Raw genomic sequence first — 18,486 nt, forward strand, 5'->3', positions numbered from 1 at the left:
CGTCGAGAAAATGCGATTTAAGCAATAAAATTAAAAAATGCACCCAAAACCTAAACCAAACGTTGCAGATGGTCATTTCTTCATGCGCAGTGGTCAACGCGGCACTCTCTAGCTGCCAAGAGCACTTTTTACTATGCGCACCAAACCAGAGTGACGGGAGGAGCACATTTCAGAAAACGTGCTCAGCTCGTCGAGAAAATGCGATTTAAGCAATAGAATTAAAAATGCACCCAAAACCTAAACCAAAGGTTGCAGATGGTCATTTCTTCATGCGCAGTGGTCAACGCGGCACTCTCTAGCTGCCAAGAGCACTTTTTACTATGCGCACCCAACCAGAGTGACGGGAGGAGCACATTTCAGAAAAAGTGCTCAGCTCGTCGAGAAAATGCGATTTAAGCAATAAAATTAAAAATGCACCTAAAACCTAAACCAAACGTTGCAGATGGTCATTTCTTCATGCGCAGTGGTCAACGCGGCACTCTCTAGCTGCCAAGAGCACTTTTTACTATGCACAACAAACCAGAGTGACGGGAGGAGCACATTTCAGAAAACGTGCTCAGCTCGTCCAGAAAATGCGATTTAAGCAATAAAATTAAAAATGCACCCAAAACCTAAACCAAACGTTGCAGGTGGTTATTTCTTCATGCGCAGTGGTCAACGCGGCACTCTCTAGCTGCCAAGAGCACTTTTTACTATGCGCACCCAACCAGAGTGACGGGAGGAGCACATTTCAGAAAACGTGCTCAGCTCGTCGAGGAAATGCGATTTAAGCAATAAAATTAAAAATGCACCTAAAACCTAAACCAAACGTTGCAGGTGGTTATTTCTTCATGCGCAGTGGTCAACGCGGCACTCTCTAGCTGCCAAGAGCACTTTTTACTATGCGCACCCAACCCGAGTGACGGGAGGAGCACATTTCAGAAAACGTGCTCAGCTCGACGAGAAAATGCGATTTAAGCAATAAAATTAAAAATGCACCTAAAACCTAAACCAAACGTTGGGGGTGGTTATTTCTTCATGCGCAGTGGTCAACGCGGCACTCTCTAGCTGCCAAGAGCACTTTTTACTATGCGCACCCAACCAGAGTGACGGGAGGAGCACATTTCAGAAAACGTGCTCAGCTCGTCGAGAAAATGCGATTTAAGCAATAAAATTAAAAAGGCACCTAAAACCTAAACCAAACGTTGCAGGTGGTTATTTCTTCATGCGCAGTGTTCAACGCGGCACTCTCTAGCTGCCAAGAGCACTTTTTACTATGCGCACCCAACCAGAGTGACGGGAGGAGCACATTTCAGAAAACGTGCTCAGCTCGTTGAGAAAATGCGATTGAAGCAATAAAATTAAAAATGCACCTAAAACCTAAACCAAACGTTGCAGATGGTCATTTCTTCATGCGCAGTGGTCAACGCGGCACTCTCTAGCTGCCAAGAGCACTTTTTACTATGCAGACCCAACCAGAGTGACGGGAGGAGCACACTTCAGAAAACATGCTCAGCTCGTCGAAAAAAATGCGATTTAAGCAATAAAATTAAAAATGCACCCAAAACCTAAACCAAACGTTGCAGATGGTCATTTCTTCATGCGCAGTGGTCAACGCGGCACTCTCTAGCTGCCAAGAGCACTTTTTACTATGCGCACCCAACCAGAGTGACGGAAGGAGCACATTCAGAAAACGTGCTCAGCTCGTCGAGAAAATGCGATTTAAGCAATAAAATTAAAAATGCACCTAAAACCTAAACCAAACGTTGCAGGTGGTTATTTCTTCATGCGCAGCAGTCAACGCGGCACTCTCTAGCTGCCAAGAGCACTTTTTACTATGCGCACCCAACCAGAGTGACGGGAGGAGCACGTTTCAGAAAACGTGCTCAGCTCGTCGACAAAATGCGATTTAAGCAATAAAACTAAAAATGCACATAAAACCTAAACAAGTGGTTATTTCTTCATGCGCAGTGGTCAACGCGGCACTCTCTAGCTGCCAAGAGCACTTTTTACTATGCGCACCCAACCAGAGTGACGGGAGGAGCACATTTCAGAAAACGTGCTCAGCTCGTCGAGAAAATGCGATTTAAGCAATAAAATTAAAAATGCACCCAAAACCTAAACCAAACGTTGCAAGTGGTTATTTCTTCATGCGCAGTGGTCAACGCGGCACTCTCTAGCTGCCAAGAGCACTTTTTACTATGCGCACCCAACCAGAGTGACGGGAGCAGCACATTTCAGAAAACGTGCTCAGCTCGTCGAGAAAATGCGATTAAAGCAATAAAATTAAAAATGCACCTAAAACCTAAACCAAACGTTACAGATGGTCATTTCTTCATGCGCAGTGGTCAACGCGGCGCTCTCTAGCTGCCAAGAGCACTTTTTAATATGCGCACCCAACCAGAGTGACGGGAGGAGCACATTTCAGAAAACGTGCTCAGCTCGTCGAGAAAATGCGATTTAAGCAATAAAATTAAAAATGCACCCAAAACCTAAACCAAACGTTGCATGTGGTCATTTCTTCATGCGCAGTGGTCAACGCGGCACTCTCTAGCTGCCAAGAGCACCTTTTACTATGCGCACCCAACCAGAGTGACGGGAGGAGCACATTTCAGAAAACGTGCTCAGCTCGTCCAGGAATTGCGATTTAAGCAATAAAATTAAAGATGCACCTAAAACCTAAACCAAACGTTGCAGGTGGTTATTTCTTCATGGGCAGTGGTCAACTCGGCACTCTCTAGCTGCCAAGAGCACTTTTTACTTCGCGCACCCAGCCAGAGTGACGGGAGGAGCACATTTCAGAAAACGTGCTCAGCTCGTCGAGAAAATGCGATTTAAGCAATAAAATTAAAAATGCACCTAAAACCTAAACCAAACGTTGCAGGTGGTTATTTCTTCATGCGCAGTGGTCAACGCGGCACTCTCTAGCTGCCAAGAGCACTTTTTACTATGCGCACCCAACCAGAGTAACGGGAGGAGCACATTTCAGAAAACGTGCTCAGCTCGTCGAGAAAATGCGATTTAAGCAATAAAATTAAAAATGCACCTAAAACCTAAACCAAACGTTGCAGGTGGTTATTTCTTCATGCGCAGTGGTCAACGCGGGACTCTCTAGCTGCCAAGAGCACTTTTTACTATGTGCACCCAACCAGAGTGACGGGAGGAGCACATTTCAGAAAACGTGCTCAGCTCGTCGAGAAAATGCGATTTAAGCAATAAAAGCAAAAATGCACCCAAAACCTAAACCAAACGTTGCAAATGGTCATTTCTTCATGCGCAGTGGTCAACGCGGCACTCTCTAGCTGCCAAGAGCACTTTTTACTATGCGCACCCAACCAGAGTGACGGAAGGAGCACATTCAGAAAACGTGCTCAGCTCGTCGAGAAAATGCGATTTAAGCAATAAAATTAAAAATGCACCTAAAACCTAAACCAAACGTTGCAGATGGTCATTTCTTCATGCGCAGTGGTCAACGCGGCACTCTCTACCTGCCAAGAGCACTTTTTACTATGCGCACCCAACCAGAGTGACGGGAGGAGCACATTTCAGAAAACGTGCTCAGCTCGTCGAGAAAATGCGATTTAAGCAATAAAATTAAAAATGCACCTAAAACCTAAACCAAACGTTGCAGGTGGTTATTTCTTCATGTGCAGTGGTCAACGCGGCACTCTCTAGCTGCCAAGAGCACTTTTTACTATGCGCACACAACCAGAGTCACGGGAGGAGCACATTTCAGAAAACGTGCTCAACTCGTCGAGAAAATGCGATTTAAGCAATAAAATTAAAAATGTACCTAAAACCTAAACCAAACGTTGCAGGTGGTTATTTCTTCATGCGCAGTGGCCAACGCGGCACTCTCTAGCTGCCAAGAGCACTTTTTACTATGCGCACCCAACCAGAGTGACGGGAGGAGCACATTTCAGAAAACGTGCTCAGCTCGTCGAGAAAATGCGATTTAAGCAATAAAATTAAAAATCCACCTAAAACCTAAACCAAACGTTGCAGGTGGTTATTTCTTCATGGGCAGTGGTCAACGCGGCACTCTCTAGCTGCCAAGAGCACTTTTTACTATGCGCACCCAACCAGAGTGACGGGAGGAGCACATTTCAGAAAACGTGCTCAGCTCGTCGAGAAAATGCGATTTAAGCAATAAAATTAAAAATGCACCCAAAACCTAAACCAAACGTTGCAAGTGGTTATTTCTTCATGCGCAGTGGTCAACGCGGCACTCTCTAGCTGCCAAGAGCACTTTTTACTATGCGCACCCAACCAGAGTGACGGGAGGAGCACATTTCAGAAAACGTGCTCAGCTCGTCGAGAAAATGCGATTTAAGCAATAAAATTAAAAATGCACCCAAAACCTAAACCAAACGTTGCAGGTGGTTATTTCTTCATGCGCAGTGGCCAACGCGGCACTCTCTAGCTGCCAAGAGCACTTTTTACTATGCGCACCCAACCAGAGTGACGGGAGGAGCACATTTCAGAAAACGTGCTCAGCTCGTCGAGAAAATGCGATTTAAGCAATAAAATTAAAAATGCACCTAAAACCTAAACCAAACGTTGCAGGTGGTTATTTCTTCATGGGCAGTGGTCAACGCGGCACTCTCTAGCTGCCAAGAGTACTTTTTACTATGCGCACCCAACCAGAGTGACGGGAGGAGCACATTTCAGAAAACGTGCTCAGCTCGTCGAGAAAATGCGATTTAAGCAATAAAATTAAAAAATGCACCCAAAACCTAAACCAAACGTTGCAGATGGTCATTTCTTCATGCGCAGTGGTCAACGCGGCACTCTCTAGCTGCCAAGAGCACTTTTTACTATGCGCACCAAACCAGAGTGACGGGAGGAGCACATTTCAGAAAACGTGCTCAGCTCGTCGAGAAAATGCGATTTAAGCAATAGAATTAAAAATGCACCCAAAACCTAAACCAAAGGTTGCAGATGGTCATTTCTTCATGCGCAGTGGTCAACGCGGCACTCTCTAGCTGCCAAGAGCACTTTTTACTATGCGCACCCAACCAGAGTGACGGGAGGAGCACATTTCAGAAAACGTGCTCAGCTCGTCGAGAAAATGCGATTTAAGCAATAAAATTAAAAATGCACCTAAAACCTAAACGTTGCAGGTGGTTATTTCTTCATGGGCAGTGGTCAACGCGGCACTCTCTAGCTGCCAAGAGCACTTTTTACTATGCGCACCCAACCAGAGTGACGGGAGGAGCACATTTCAGAAAACGTGCTCAGCTCGTCCAGGAATTGCGATTTAAGCAATAAAATTAAAGATGCACCTAAAACCTAAACCAAACGTTGCAGGTGGTTATTTCTTCATGGGCAGTGGTCAACTCGGCACTCTCTAGCTGCCAAGAGCACTTTTTAATATGCGCACCCAACCAGAGTGACGGGAGGAGCACATTTCAGAAAACGTGCTCAGCTCGTCGAGAAAATGCGATTAAAGCAATAAAATTAAAAATGCACCTAAAACCTAAACCAAACGTTGCAGGTGGTTATTTCTTCATGCGCAGTGGTCAACGCGGCACTCTCTAGCTGCCAAGAGCACTTTTTACTATGCAGACCCAACCAGAGTAACGGGAGGAGCACATTTCAGAAAACGTGCTCAGCTCGTCGAGAAAATGCGATTTAAGCAATAAAATTAAAAATGCACCTAAAACCTAAACCAAACGTTGCAGGTGGTTATTTCTTCATGCGCAGTGGTCAACGCGGGACTCTCTAGCTGCCAAGAGCACTTTTTACTATGTGCACCCAACCAGAGTGACGGGAGGAGCACATTTCAGAAAACGTGCTCAGCTCGTCGAGAAAATGCGATTTAAGCAATAAAAGCAAAAATGCACCCAAAACCTAAACCAAACGTTGCAAATGGTCATTTCTTCATGCGCAGTGGTCAACGCGGCACTCTCTAGCTGCCAAGAGCACTTTTTACTATGCGCACCCAACCAGAGTGACGGAAGGAGCACATTCAGAAAACGTGCTCAGCTCGTCGAGAAAATGCGATTTAAGCAATAAAATTAAAAATGCACCTAAAACCTAAACCAAACGTTGCAGATGGTCATTTCTTCATGCGCAGTGGTCAACGCGGCACTCTCTACCTGCCAAGAGCACTTTTTACTATGCGCACCCAACCAGAGTGACGGGAGGAGCACATTTCAGAAAACGTGCTCAGCTCGTCGAGAAAATGCGATTTAAGCAATAAAATTAAAAATGCACCTAAAACCTAAACCAAACGTTGCAGGTGGTTATTTCTTCATGTGCAGTGGTCAACGCGGCACTCTCTAGCTGCCAAGAGCACTTTTTACTATGCGCACACAACCAGAGTGACGGGAGGAGCACATTTCAGAAAACGTGCTCAACTCGTCGAGAAAATGCGATTTAAGCAATAAAATTAAAAATGTACCTAAAACCTAAACCAAACGTTGCAGGTGGTTATTTCTTCATGCGCAGTGGCCAACGCGGCACTCTCTAGCTGCCAAGAGCACTTTTTACTATGCGCACCCAACCAGAGTGACGGGAGGAGCACATTTCAGAAAACGTGCTCAGCTCGTCGAGAAAATGCGATTTAAGCAATAAAATTAAAAATCCACCTAAAACCTAAACCAAACGTTGCAGGTGGTTATTTCTTCATGGGCAGTGGTCAACGCGGCACTCTCTAGCTGCCAAGAGCACTTTTTACTATGCGCACCCAACCAGAGTGACGGGAGGAGCACATTTCAGAAAACGTGCTCAGCTCGTCGAGAAAATGCGATTTAAGCAATAAAATTAAAAATGCACCTAAAACCTAAACCAAACGTTGCAGGTGGTTATTTCTTCATGCGCAGTGGTCAACGCGGCACTCTCTAGCTGCCAAGAGCACTTTTTACTATGCGCACCCAACCAGAGTGACGGGAGGAGCACATTTCAGAAAACGTGCTCAGCTCGTCGAGAAAATGCGATTTAAGCAATAAAATTAAAAATTCACCCAAAACCTAAACCAAACGTTGCAGGTGGTTATTTCTTCATGCGCAGTGGCCAACGCGGCACTCTCTAGCTGCCAAGAGCACTTTTTACTATGCGCACCCAACCAGAGTGACGGGAGGAGCACATTTCAGAAAACGTGCTCAGCTCGTCGAGAAAATGCGATTTAAGCAATAAAATTAAAAATGCACCTAAAACCTAAACCAAACGTTGCAGGTGGTTATTTCTTCATGCGCAGTGGTCAACGCGGCACTCTCTAGCTGCCAAGAGCACTTTTTACTATGCAGACCCAACCAGAGTAACGGGAGGAGCACATTTCAGAAAACGTGCTCAGCTCGTCGAGAAAATGCGATTTAAGCAATAAAATTAAAAATGCACCTAAAACCTAAACCAAACGTTGCAGGTGGTTATTTCTTCATGCGCAGTGGTCAACGCGGGACTCTCTAGCTGCCAAGAGCACTTTTTACTATGTGCACCCAACCAGAGTGACGGGAGGAGCACATTTCAGAAAACGTGCTCAGCTCGTCGAGAAAATGCGATTTAAGCAATAAAAGCAAAAATGCACCCAAAACCTAAACCAAACGTTGCAAATGGTCATTTCTTCATGCGCAGTGGTCAACGCGGCACTCTCTAGCTGCCAAGAGCACTTTTTACTATGCGCACCCAACCAGAGTGACGGAAGGAGCACATTCAGAAAACGTGCTCAGCTCGTCGAGAAAATGCGATTTAAGCAATAAAATTAAAAATGCACCTAAAACCTAAACCAAACGTTGCAGATGGTCATTTCTTCATGCGCAGTGGTCAACGCGGCACTCTCTACCTGCCAAGAGCACTTTTTACTATGCGCACCCAACCAGAGTGACGGGAGGAGCACATTTCAGAAAACGTGCTCAGCTCGTCGAGAAAATGCGATTTAAGCAATAAAATTAAAAATGCACCTAAAACCTAAACCAAACGTTGCAGGTGGTTATTTCTTCATGTGCAGTGGTCAACGCGGCACTCTCTAGCTGCCAAGAGCACTTTTTACTATGCGCACACAACCAGAGTGACGGGAGGAGCACATTTCAGAAAACGTGCTCAACTCGTCGAGAAAATGCGATTTAAGCAATAAAATTAAAAATGTACCTAAAACCTAAACCAAACGTTGCAGGTGGTTATTTCTTCATGCGCAGTGGCCAACGCGGCACTCTCTAGCTGCCAAGAGCACTTTTTACTATGCGCACCCAACCAGAGTGACGGGAGGAGCACATTTCAGAAAACGTGCTCAGCTCGTCGAGAAAATGCGATTTAAGCAATAAAATTAAAAATCCACCTAAAACCTAAACCAAACGTTGCAGGTGGTTATTTCTTCATGGGCAGTGGTCAACGCGGCACTCTCTAGCTGCCAAGAGCACTTTTTACTATGCGCACCCAACCAGAGTGACGGGAGGAGCACATTTCAGAAAACGTGCTCAGCTCGTCGAGAAAATGCGATTTAAGCAATAAAATTAAAAATGCACCTAAAACCTAAACCAAACGTTGCAGGTGGTTATTTCTTCATGCGCAGTGGTCAACGCGGCACTCTCTAGCTGCCAAGAGCGCTTTTTACTATGCGCACCCAACCAGAGTGACGGGAGGAGCACATTTCAGAAAACGTGCTCAGCTCGTCGAGAAAATGCGATTTAAGCAATAAAATTAAAAATGCACCCAAAACCTAAACCAAACGTTGCAAGTGGTTATTTCTTCATGCGCAGTGGTCAACGCGGCACTCTCTAGCTGCCAAGAGCACTTTTTACTATGCGCACCCAACCAGAGTGACGGGAGGAGCACATTTCAGAAAACGTGCTCAGCTCGTCGAGAAAATGCGATTTAAGCAATAAAATTAAAAATGCACCCAAAACCTAAACCAAACGTTGCAGGTGGTTATTTCTTCATGCGCAGTGGCCAACGCGGCACTCTCTAGCTGCCAAGAGCACTTTTTACTATGCGCACCCAACCAGAGTGACGGGAGGAGCACATTTCAGAAAACGTGCTCAGCTCGTCGAGAAAATGCGATTTAAGCAATAAAATTAAAAATGCACCTAAAACCTAAACCAAACGTTGCAGGTGGTTATTTCTTCATGGGCAGTGGTCAACGCGGCACTCTCTAGCTGCCAAGAGTACTTTTTACTATGCGCACCCAACCAGAGTGACGGGAGGAGCACATTTCAGAAAACGTGCTCAGCTCGTCGAGAAAATGCGATTTAAGCAATAAAATTAAAAATGCACCTAAAACCTAAACCAAACGTTGCAGGTTGTTATTTCTTCATGCGCAGTGGTCAACGCGGCACTCTCTAGCTGCCAAGAGCACTTTTTACTATGCGCACCCAACCAGAGTGACGGGAGGAGCACATTTCAGAAAACGTGCTCAGCTCGTTGAGAAAATGCGATTTAAGCAATAAAATTAAAAATGCACCCAAAACCTAAACCAAACGTTGCAGGTGGTTATTTCTTCATGCGCAGTGGTCAACGCGGCACTCTCTAGCTGCCAAGAGCACTTTTTACTATGCGCACCCAACCAGAGTAACGGGAGGAGCACATTTCAGAAAACGTGCTCAGCTCGTCGAGAAAATGCGATTTAAGCAATAAAATTAAAAACGCACCTAAAACCTAAACCAAACGTTGCAAATGGTCATTTCTTCATGCGCAGTGGTCAACGCGGCACTCTCTAGCTGCCAAGAGTACTTTTTACTATGCGCACCCAACCAGAGTGACGGGAGGAGCACATTTCAGAAAACGTGCTCAGCTCGTCGAGAAAATGCGATTTAAGCAATAAAATTAAAAATGCACCTAAAACCTAAACCAAACATTTCAGGTGGTTATTTCTTCATGGGCAGTGGTCAACGCGGCACTCTTTAGCTGCCAAGAGTACTTTTTACTATGCGCACCCAACCAGAGTGACGGGAGGAGCACATTTCAGAAAACGTGCTCAGCTCGTCGAGAAAATGCGATTTAAGCAATAAAATTAAAAATGCACCTAAAACCTAAACCAAACGTTGCAGGTGGTTATTTCTTCATGCGCAGTGGTCAACGCGGCACTCTCTAGCTGCCAAGAGCACTTTTTACTATGCGCACCCAACCAGAGTGACGGGAGGAGCACATTTCAGAAAACGTGCTCAGCTCGTCGAGAAAATGCGATTTAAGCAATAAAATTAAAAATGCACCCAAAACCTAAACCAAACGTTGCAGGTGGTTATTTCTTCATGCGCAGTGGTCAACGCGGCACTCTCTAGCTGCCAAGAGAACTTTTTACTATGCGCACCCAACCAGAGTGACGGGAGGAGCACATTTCAGAAAACGTGCTCAGCTAGTCGAAAAAATGCGATTTAAGCAATAAAATGAAAAATGCACCTAAAACCTAAACCAAACGTTGGGGGTGGTTATTTCTTCATGTGCAGCAGTCAACGCGGCACTCTCTAGCTGCCAAGAGCACTTTTTACTATGCGCACCCGACCAGAGTGACGGGAGGAGCACATTTCAGAAAACGTGCTCAGCTCGTCGAGAAAATGCGATTTAAGCAATAAAATTAAAAATGCACCTAAAACCTAAACCAAACGTTGCAGGTGGTTATTTCTTCATGCGCAGTGGTCAACGCGGCACTCTCTAGCTGCCAAGAGCACTTTTTACTATGCGCACCCAACCAGAGTGACGGGAGGAGCACATTTCAGAAAACGTGCTCAGCTCGTCGAGAAAATGCGATCAAAGCAATAAAATTAAAAATGCACCTAAAACCTACACCAAACGTTGCAGATGGTCATTTCTTCATGCGCAGTGGTCAACGCGGCACTCTCTAGCTGCCAAGAGCACTTTTTACTATGCGCACCCAACCAGAGTGACGGAAGGAGCACATTTCAGAAAACGTGCTCAGCTCGACGAGAAAATGCGATTTAAGCAATAAAATTAAAAATGCACCCAAAACCTAAACCAAACGTTGCAGGTGGTTATTTCTTCATGCGCAGTGGTCAACGCGGCAGTCTCTAGCTGCCAAGAGCACTTTTTACTATGCGCACCCAACCAGAGTGACGGGAGGAGCATATTTCAGAAAACGTGCTCAGCTCGTCGAGAAAATGCGATTTAAGCAATAAAATTAAGAATGCACCTAAAACCTAAACCAAACGTTGCAGGTGGTTATTTCTTCATGCGCAATGGTCAACGCGGCACTCTCTGGCTGCCAAGAGCACTTTTTACGATGCGCACCCAACCAGAGTGACGGGAGGAGCACATTTCAGAAAACGTGCTCAGCTCGTCGAGAAAAGGCGATTTAAGCAATAAAATGAAAAATGCACCCAAAACCTAAACCAAACGTTGCAGATGGTCATTTCTTCATGCGCAGTGGTCAACGCGGCACTCTCTAGCTGCCAAGAGCACTTTTTACTATGCAGACCCAACCAGAGTAACGGGAGGAGCACATTTCAGAAAACGTGCTCAGCTCGTCGAGAAAATGCGATTTAAGCAATAAAATTAAAAATGCACCTAAAACCTAAACCAAACGTTGCAGGTGGTTATTTCTTCATGCGCAGTGGTCAACGCGGGACTCTCTAGCTGCCAAGAGCACTTTTTACTATGTGCACCCAACCAGAGTGACGGGAGGAGCACATTTCAGAAAACGTGCTCAGCTCGTCGAGAAAATGCGATTTAAGCAATAAAAGCAAAAATGCACCCAAAACCTAAACCAAACGTTGCAGATGGTCATTTCTTCATGCGCAGTGGTCAACGCGGCACTCTCTAGCTGCCAAGAGCACGTTTTACTATGCGCACCCAACCAGAGTAACGGGAGGAGCACATTTCAGAAAACGTGCTCAGCTCGTCGAGAAAATGCGATTTAAGCAATAAAATTAAAAATGCACCTAAAACCTAAAACAAACGTTGCAAATGGTCATTTCTTCATGCGCAGTGGTCAACGCGGCACTCTCTAGCTGCCAAGAGCACTTTTTACTATGCGCACCCAACCAGAGTGACGGAAGGAGCACATTCAGAAAACGTGCTCAGCTCGTCGAGAAAATGCGATTTAAGCAATAAAATTAAAAATGCACCTAAAACCTAAAACAAACGTTGCAGATGGTCATTTCTTCATGCGCAGTGGTCAACGAGGCACTCTCTACCTGCCAAGAGCACTTTTTACTATGCGCACCCAACCAGAGTGACGGGAGGAGCACATTTCAGAAAACGTGCTCAGCTCGTCGAGAAAATGCGATTTAAGCAATAAAATTAAAAATGCACCTAAAACCTAAACCAAACGTTGCAAGTGGTTATTTCTTCATGGGCAGTGGTCAACGCGGCACTCTCTAGCTGCCAAGAGTACTTTTTACTATGCGCACCCAACCAGAGTGACGGGAGGAGCACATTTCAGAAAACGTGCTCAGCTCGTCGAGAAAATGCGATTTAAGCAATAAAATTAAAAATGCACCTAAAACCTAAACCAAACGTTGCAGGTGGTTATTTCTTCATGCGCAGTGGTGAACGCGGCACTCTCTAGCTGCCAAGAGCACTTTTTACTATGCGCACCCAACCAGAGTGACGAGAGGAGCACATTTCAGAAAACGTGCTCAGCTCGTCGAGAAAATGCGATTTAAGCAATAAAATTAAAAATGTACCCAAAACCTAAACCAAACGTTGCAGATGGTCATTTCTTCATGCGCAGTGGTCAACGCGGCACTCTCTAGCTGCCAAGAGCACTTTTTACTATGCACACCCAACCAGAGTGACGGGAGGAGCACATTTCTGAAAACATGCTCAGCTCGACGAGAAAATGCGATTTAAGCACAAAAATTAAAAATGCACCCAAAACCTAAAACAAACGTTGCACGTGGTTATTTCTTCATGCGCAGTGGTCAACGCGGCACTCTCTAGCTGCCAAGAGCACTTTTTACTATGCGCACCCAACCAGAGTGACGGGAGGAGCACATTTCAGAAAACGTGCTCAGCTCGTCGAGAAAATGCGATTTAAGCAATAAAATTAAAAATGCAGCTAAAACCTAAACCAAACGTTGCAGGTGGTTATTTCTTCATGCGCAGTGGTCAACGCGGCACTCTCTAGCTGCCAAGAGCACTTTTTACTATGCGCACCCAACCAGAGTGACGGGAGGAGCACATTTCAGAAAACGTGCTCAGCTCGTCGAGAAAATGCGATTTAAGCAATAAAATTAAAAATGCACCCAAAACCTAAACCAAACGTTGCAGGTGGTTATTTCTTCATGCGCAGTGGTCAACGCGGCACTCTCTAGCTGCCAAGAGCACTTTTTACTATGCGCACCCAACCAGAGTGACGGGAGGAGCACATTTCAGAAAACGTGCTCAGCTCGTCGAGAAAATGCGATTTAAGCAATAAAATTAAAAATGCACCTAAAACCTAAACCAAACGTTGGGGGTGGTTATTTCTTCATGTGCAGCAGTCAACGCGGCACTCTCTAGCTGCCAAGAGCACTTTTTACTATGCGCACCCGACCAGAGTGACGGGAGGAGCACATTTCAGAAAACGTGCTCAGCTCGTCGAGAAAATGCAATTTAAGCAATAAAATTAAAAATGCACCTAAAACCTAAACCAAACGTTGCAGGTGGTTATTTCTTCATGCGCAGTGGTCAACGCGGCACTCTCTAGCTGCCAAGAGCACTTTTTACTATGCGCACCCAACCAGAGTGACGGGAGGAGCACATTTCAGAAAACGTGCTCAGCTCGTCGAGAAAATGCGATTTAAGCAATAAAATTAAAAATGCACCTAAAACCTAAACCAAACGTTGGGGGTGGTTATTTCTTCATATGCAGCAGTCAACGCGGCACTCTCTAGCTGCCAAGAGCACTTTTTACTATGCGCACCCGACCAGAGTGACGGGAGGAGCACATTTCAGAAAACGTGCTCAGCTCGACGAGAAAATGCGATTTAAGCAATAAAATTAAAAATGCACCCAAAACCTAAACCAAACGTTGCAGGTGGTTATTTCTTCATGGGCAGTGGTCAACGCGGCACTCTCTAGCTGCCAAGAGCACTTTTTACTATGCGCACCCAACCAGAGTGACGGGAGGAGCACATTTCAGAAAACGTGCTCAGCTCGTCGAGAAAATGCGATTTAAGCAATAAAATTAAAAATGCACCTAAAACCTAAACCAAACGTTGCAGGTGGTTATTTCTTCATGCGCAGTGGTCAACGCGGCACTCTCTAGCTGCCAAGAGCGCTTTTTACTATGCGCACCCAACCAGAGTGACGGGAGGAGCACATTTCAGAAAACGTGCTCAGCTCGTCGAGAAAATGCGATTTAAGCAATAAAATTAAAAATGCACCCAAAACCTAAACCAAACGTTGCAAGTGGTTATTTCTTCATGCGCAGTGGTCAACGCGGCACTCTCTAGCTGCCAAGAGCACTTTTTACTATGCGCACCCAACCAGAGTGACGGGAGGAGCACATTTCAGAAAACGTGCTCAGCTCGTCGAGAAAATGCGATTTAAGCAATAAAATTAAAAATGCACCCAAAACCTAAACCAAACGTTGCAGGTGGTTATTTATTCATGCGCAGTGGCCAACGCGGCACTCTCTAGCTGCCAAGAGCACTTTTTACTATGCGCACCCAACCAGAGTGACGGGAGGAGCACATTTCAGAAAACGTGCTCAGCTCGTCGAGAAAATGCGATTTAAGCAATAAAATTAAAAATGCACCTAAAACCTAAACCAAACGTTGCAGGTGGTTATTTCTTCATGGGCAGTGGTCAACGCGGCACTCTCTAGCTGCCAAGAGTACTTTTTACTATGCGCACCCAACCAGAGTGACGGGAGGAGCACATTTCAGAAAACGTGCTCAGCTCGTCGAGAAAATGCGATTTAAGCAATAAAATTAAAAATGCACCTAAAACCTAAACCAAACGTTGCAGGTGGTTATTTCTTCATGGGCAGTGGTCAACGCGGCACTCTCTAGCTGCCAAGAGTACTTTTTACTATGCGCACCCAACCAGAGTGACGGGAGGAGCACATTTCAGAAAACGTGCTCAGCTCGTCGAGAAAATGCGATTTAAGCAATAAAATTAAAAATGCACCTAAAACCTAAACCAAACGTTGCAGGTTGTTATTTCTTCATGCGCAGTGGTCAACGCGGCACTCTCTAGCTGCCAAGAGCACTTTTTACTATGCGCACCCAACTAGAGTGACGGGAGGAGCACATTTCAGAAAACGTGCTCAGCTCGTCGAGAAAATGCGATTTAAGCAATAAAATTAAAAATGCACCCAAAACCTAAACCAAACGTTGCAGGTGGTTATTTCTTCATGCGCAGTGGTCAACGCGGCACTCTCTAGCTGCCAAGAGCACTTTTTACTATGCGCACCCAACCAGAGTAACGGGAGGAGCACATTTCAGAAAACGTGCTCAGCTCGTCGAGAAAATGCGATTTAAGCAATGAAATTAAAAACGCACCTAAAACCTAAACCAAACGTTGCAAATGGTCATTTCTTCATGCGCAGTGGTCAACGCGGCACTCTCTAGCTGCCAAGAGTACTTTTTACTATGCGCACCCAACCAGAGTGACGGGAGGAGCACATTTCAGAAAACGTGCTCAGCTCGTCGAGAAAATGCGATTTAAGCAATAAAATTAAAAATGCACCTAAAACCTAAACCAAACGTTTCAGGTGGTTATTTCTTCATGGGCAGTGGTCAACGCGGCACTCTTTAGCTGCCAAGAGTACTTTTTACTATGCGCACCCGACCAGAGTGACGGGAGGAGCACATTTCAGAAAACGTGCTCAGCTCGTCGAGAAAATGCGATTTAAGCAATAAAATTAAAAATGCACCTAAAACCTAAACCAAACGTTGCAGGTGGTTATTTCTTCATGCGCAGTGGTCAACGCGGCACTCTCTAGCTGCCAAGAGCACTTTTTACTATGCGCACCCAACCAGAGTGACGGGAGGAGCACATTTCAGAAAACGTGCTCAGCTCGTCGAGAAAATGCGATTTAAGCAATAAAATTAAAAATGCACCTAAAACCTAAACCAAACGTTGCAGGTGGTTATTTCTTCATGCACAATGGTAAACGCGGCACTCTCTAGCTGCCAAGAGCACTTTTTACTATGCGCACCCAACCAGAGTGGCGGGAGGAGCACATTTCTGAAAACGTGCTCAGCTCGACGAGAAAATGCGATTTAAGCAATAAAATTAAAAATGCACCCAAAACCTAAAACAAACGTTGCACGTGGTTATTTCTTCATGCGCAGTGGTCAACGCGGCACTCTCGAGCTGCCAAGAGCACTTTTTACTATGCGCACCCAACCAGAGTGACGGGAGGAGCACATTTCAGAAAACGTGCTCAGCTCGTCGAGAAAATGCGATTTAAGCAATAAAATTAAAAATGCACCTAAAACCTAAACCAAACGTTGCGGGTGGTTATTTCTTCATGCGCAGTGGTCAACGCGGCACTCTCTAGCTGCCAAGAGCACTTTTTACTATGCGCACCCAACCAGAGTGACGGGAGGAGCACATTTCAGAAAACGTGCTCAGCTCGTCGAGAAAATGCGATTTAAGCAATAAAATTAAAAATGCACCCAAAACCTAAACCAAACGTTGCAGGTGGTTATTTCTTCATGCGCAGTGGTCAACGCGGCACTCTCTAGCTGCCAAGAGAACTTTTTACTATGCGCACCCAACCAGAGTGACGGGAGGAGCACATTTCAGAAAACGTGCTCAGCTAGTCGAAAAAATGCGATTTAAGCAATAAAATGAAAAATGCACCTAAAACCTAAACCAAACGTTGGGGGTGGTTATTTCTTCATGTGCAGCAGTCAACGCGGCACTCTCTAGCTGCCAAGAGCACTTTTTACTATGCGCACCCGACCAGAGTGACGGGAGGAGCACATTTCAGAAAACGTGCTCAGCTCGTCGAGAAAATGCGATTTAAGCAATAAAATTAAAAATGCACCTAAAACCTAAACCAAACGTTGCAGGTGGTTATTTCTTCATGCGCAGTGGTCAACGCGGCACTCTCTAGCTGCCAAGAGCACTTTTTACTATGCGCACCCAACCAGAGTGACGGGAGGAGCACATTTCAGAAAACGTGCTCAACTCGTCGAGAAAATGCGATCAAAGCAATAAAATTAAAAATGCACCTAAAACCTACACCAAACGTTGCAGATGGTCATTTCTTCATGCGCAGTGGTCAACGCGGCACTCTCTAGCTGCCAAGAGCACTTTTTACTATGCGCACCCAACCAGAGTGACGGAAGGAGCACATTTCAGAAAACGTGCTCAGCTCGACGAGAAAATGCGATTTAAGCAATAAAATTAAAAATGCACCCAAAACCTAAACCAAACGTTGCAGGTGGTTATTTCTTCATGCGCAGTGGTCAACGCGGCAGTCTCTAGCTGCCAAGAGCACTTTTTACTATGCGCACCCAACCAGAGTGACGGGAGGAGCATATTTCAGAAAACGTGCTCAGCTCGTCGAGAAAATGCGATTTAAGCAATAAAATTAAGAATGCACCTAAAACCTAAACCAAACGTTGCAGGTGGTTATTTCTTCATGCGCAATGGTCAACGCGGCACTCTCTGGCTGCCAAGAGCACTTTTTACGATGCGCACCCAACCAGAGTGACGGGAGGAGCACATTTCAGAAAACGTGCTCAGCTCGTCGAGAAAAGGCGATTTAAGCATAAAATGAAAAATGCACCCAAAACCTAAACCAAACGTTGCAGATGGTCATTTCTTCATGCGCAGTGGTCAACGCGGCACTCTCTAGCTGCCAAGAGCACTTTTTACTATGCAGACCCAACCAGAGTAACGGGAGGAGCACATTTCAGAAAACGTGCTCAGCTCGTCGAGAAAATGCGATTTAAGCAATAAAATTAAAAATGCACCTAAAACCTAAACCAAACGTTGCAGGTGGTTATTTCTTCATGCGCAGTGGTCAACGCGGGACTCTCTAGCTGCCAAGAGCACTTTTTACTATGTGCACCCAACCAGAGTGACGGGAGGAGCACATTTCAGAAAACGTGCTCAGCTCGTCGAGAAAATGCGATTTAAGCAATAAAAGCAAAAATGCACCCAAAACCTAAACCAAACGTTGCAGATGGTCATTTCTTCATGCGCAGTGGTCAACGCGGCACTCTCTAGCTGCCAAGAGCACTTTTTACTATGCGCACCCAACCAGAGTGACGGGAGGAGCACATTTCAGAAAACGTGCTCAGCTCGACGAGAAAATGCGATTTAAGCAATAAAATTAAAAATGCACCCAAAACCTAAACCAAACGTTGCAGGTGGTTATTTCTTCATGCGCAGTGGTCAACGCGGCACTCTCTAGCTGCCAAGAGCACTTTTTACTATGCGCACCCAACCAGAGTAACGGGAGGAGCACATTTCAGAAAACGTGCTCAGCTCGTCGAGAAAATGCGATTTAAGCAATAAAATTAAAAATGCACCTAAAACCTAAAACAAACGTTGCAAATGGTCATTTCTTCATGCGCAGTGGTCAACGCGGCACTCTCTAGCTGCCAAGAGCACTTTTTACTATGCGCACCCAACCAGAGTGACGGAAGGAGCACATTCAGAAAACGT

Source organism: Syngnathus scovelli, chromosome 5 (assembly GCF_024217435.2).
Source record: "Syngnathus scovelli strain Florida chromosome 5, RoL_Ssco_1.2, whole genome shotgun sequence".
NCBI classification, from domain to species: Eukaryota; Metazoa; Chordata; class Actinopteri; order Syngnathiformes; family Syngnathidae; genus Syngnathus; species Syngnathus scovelli.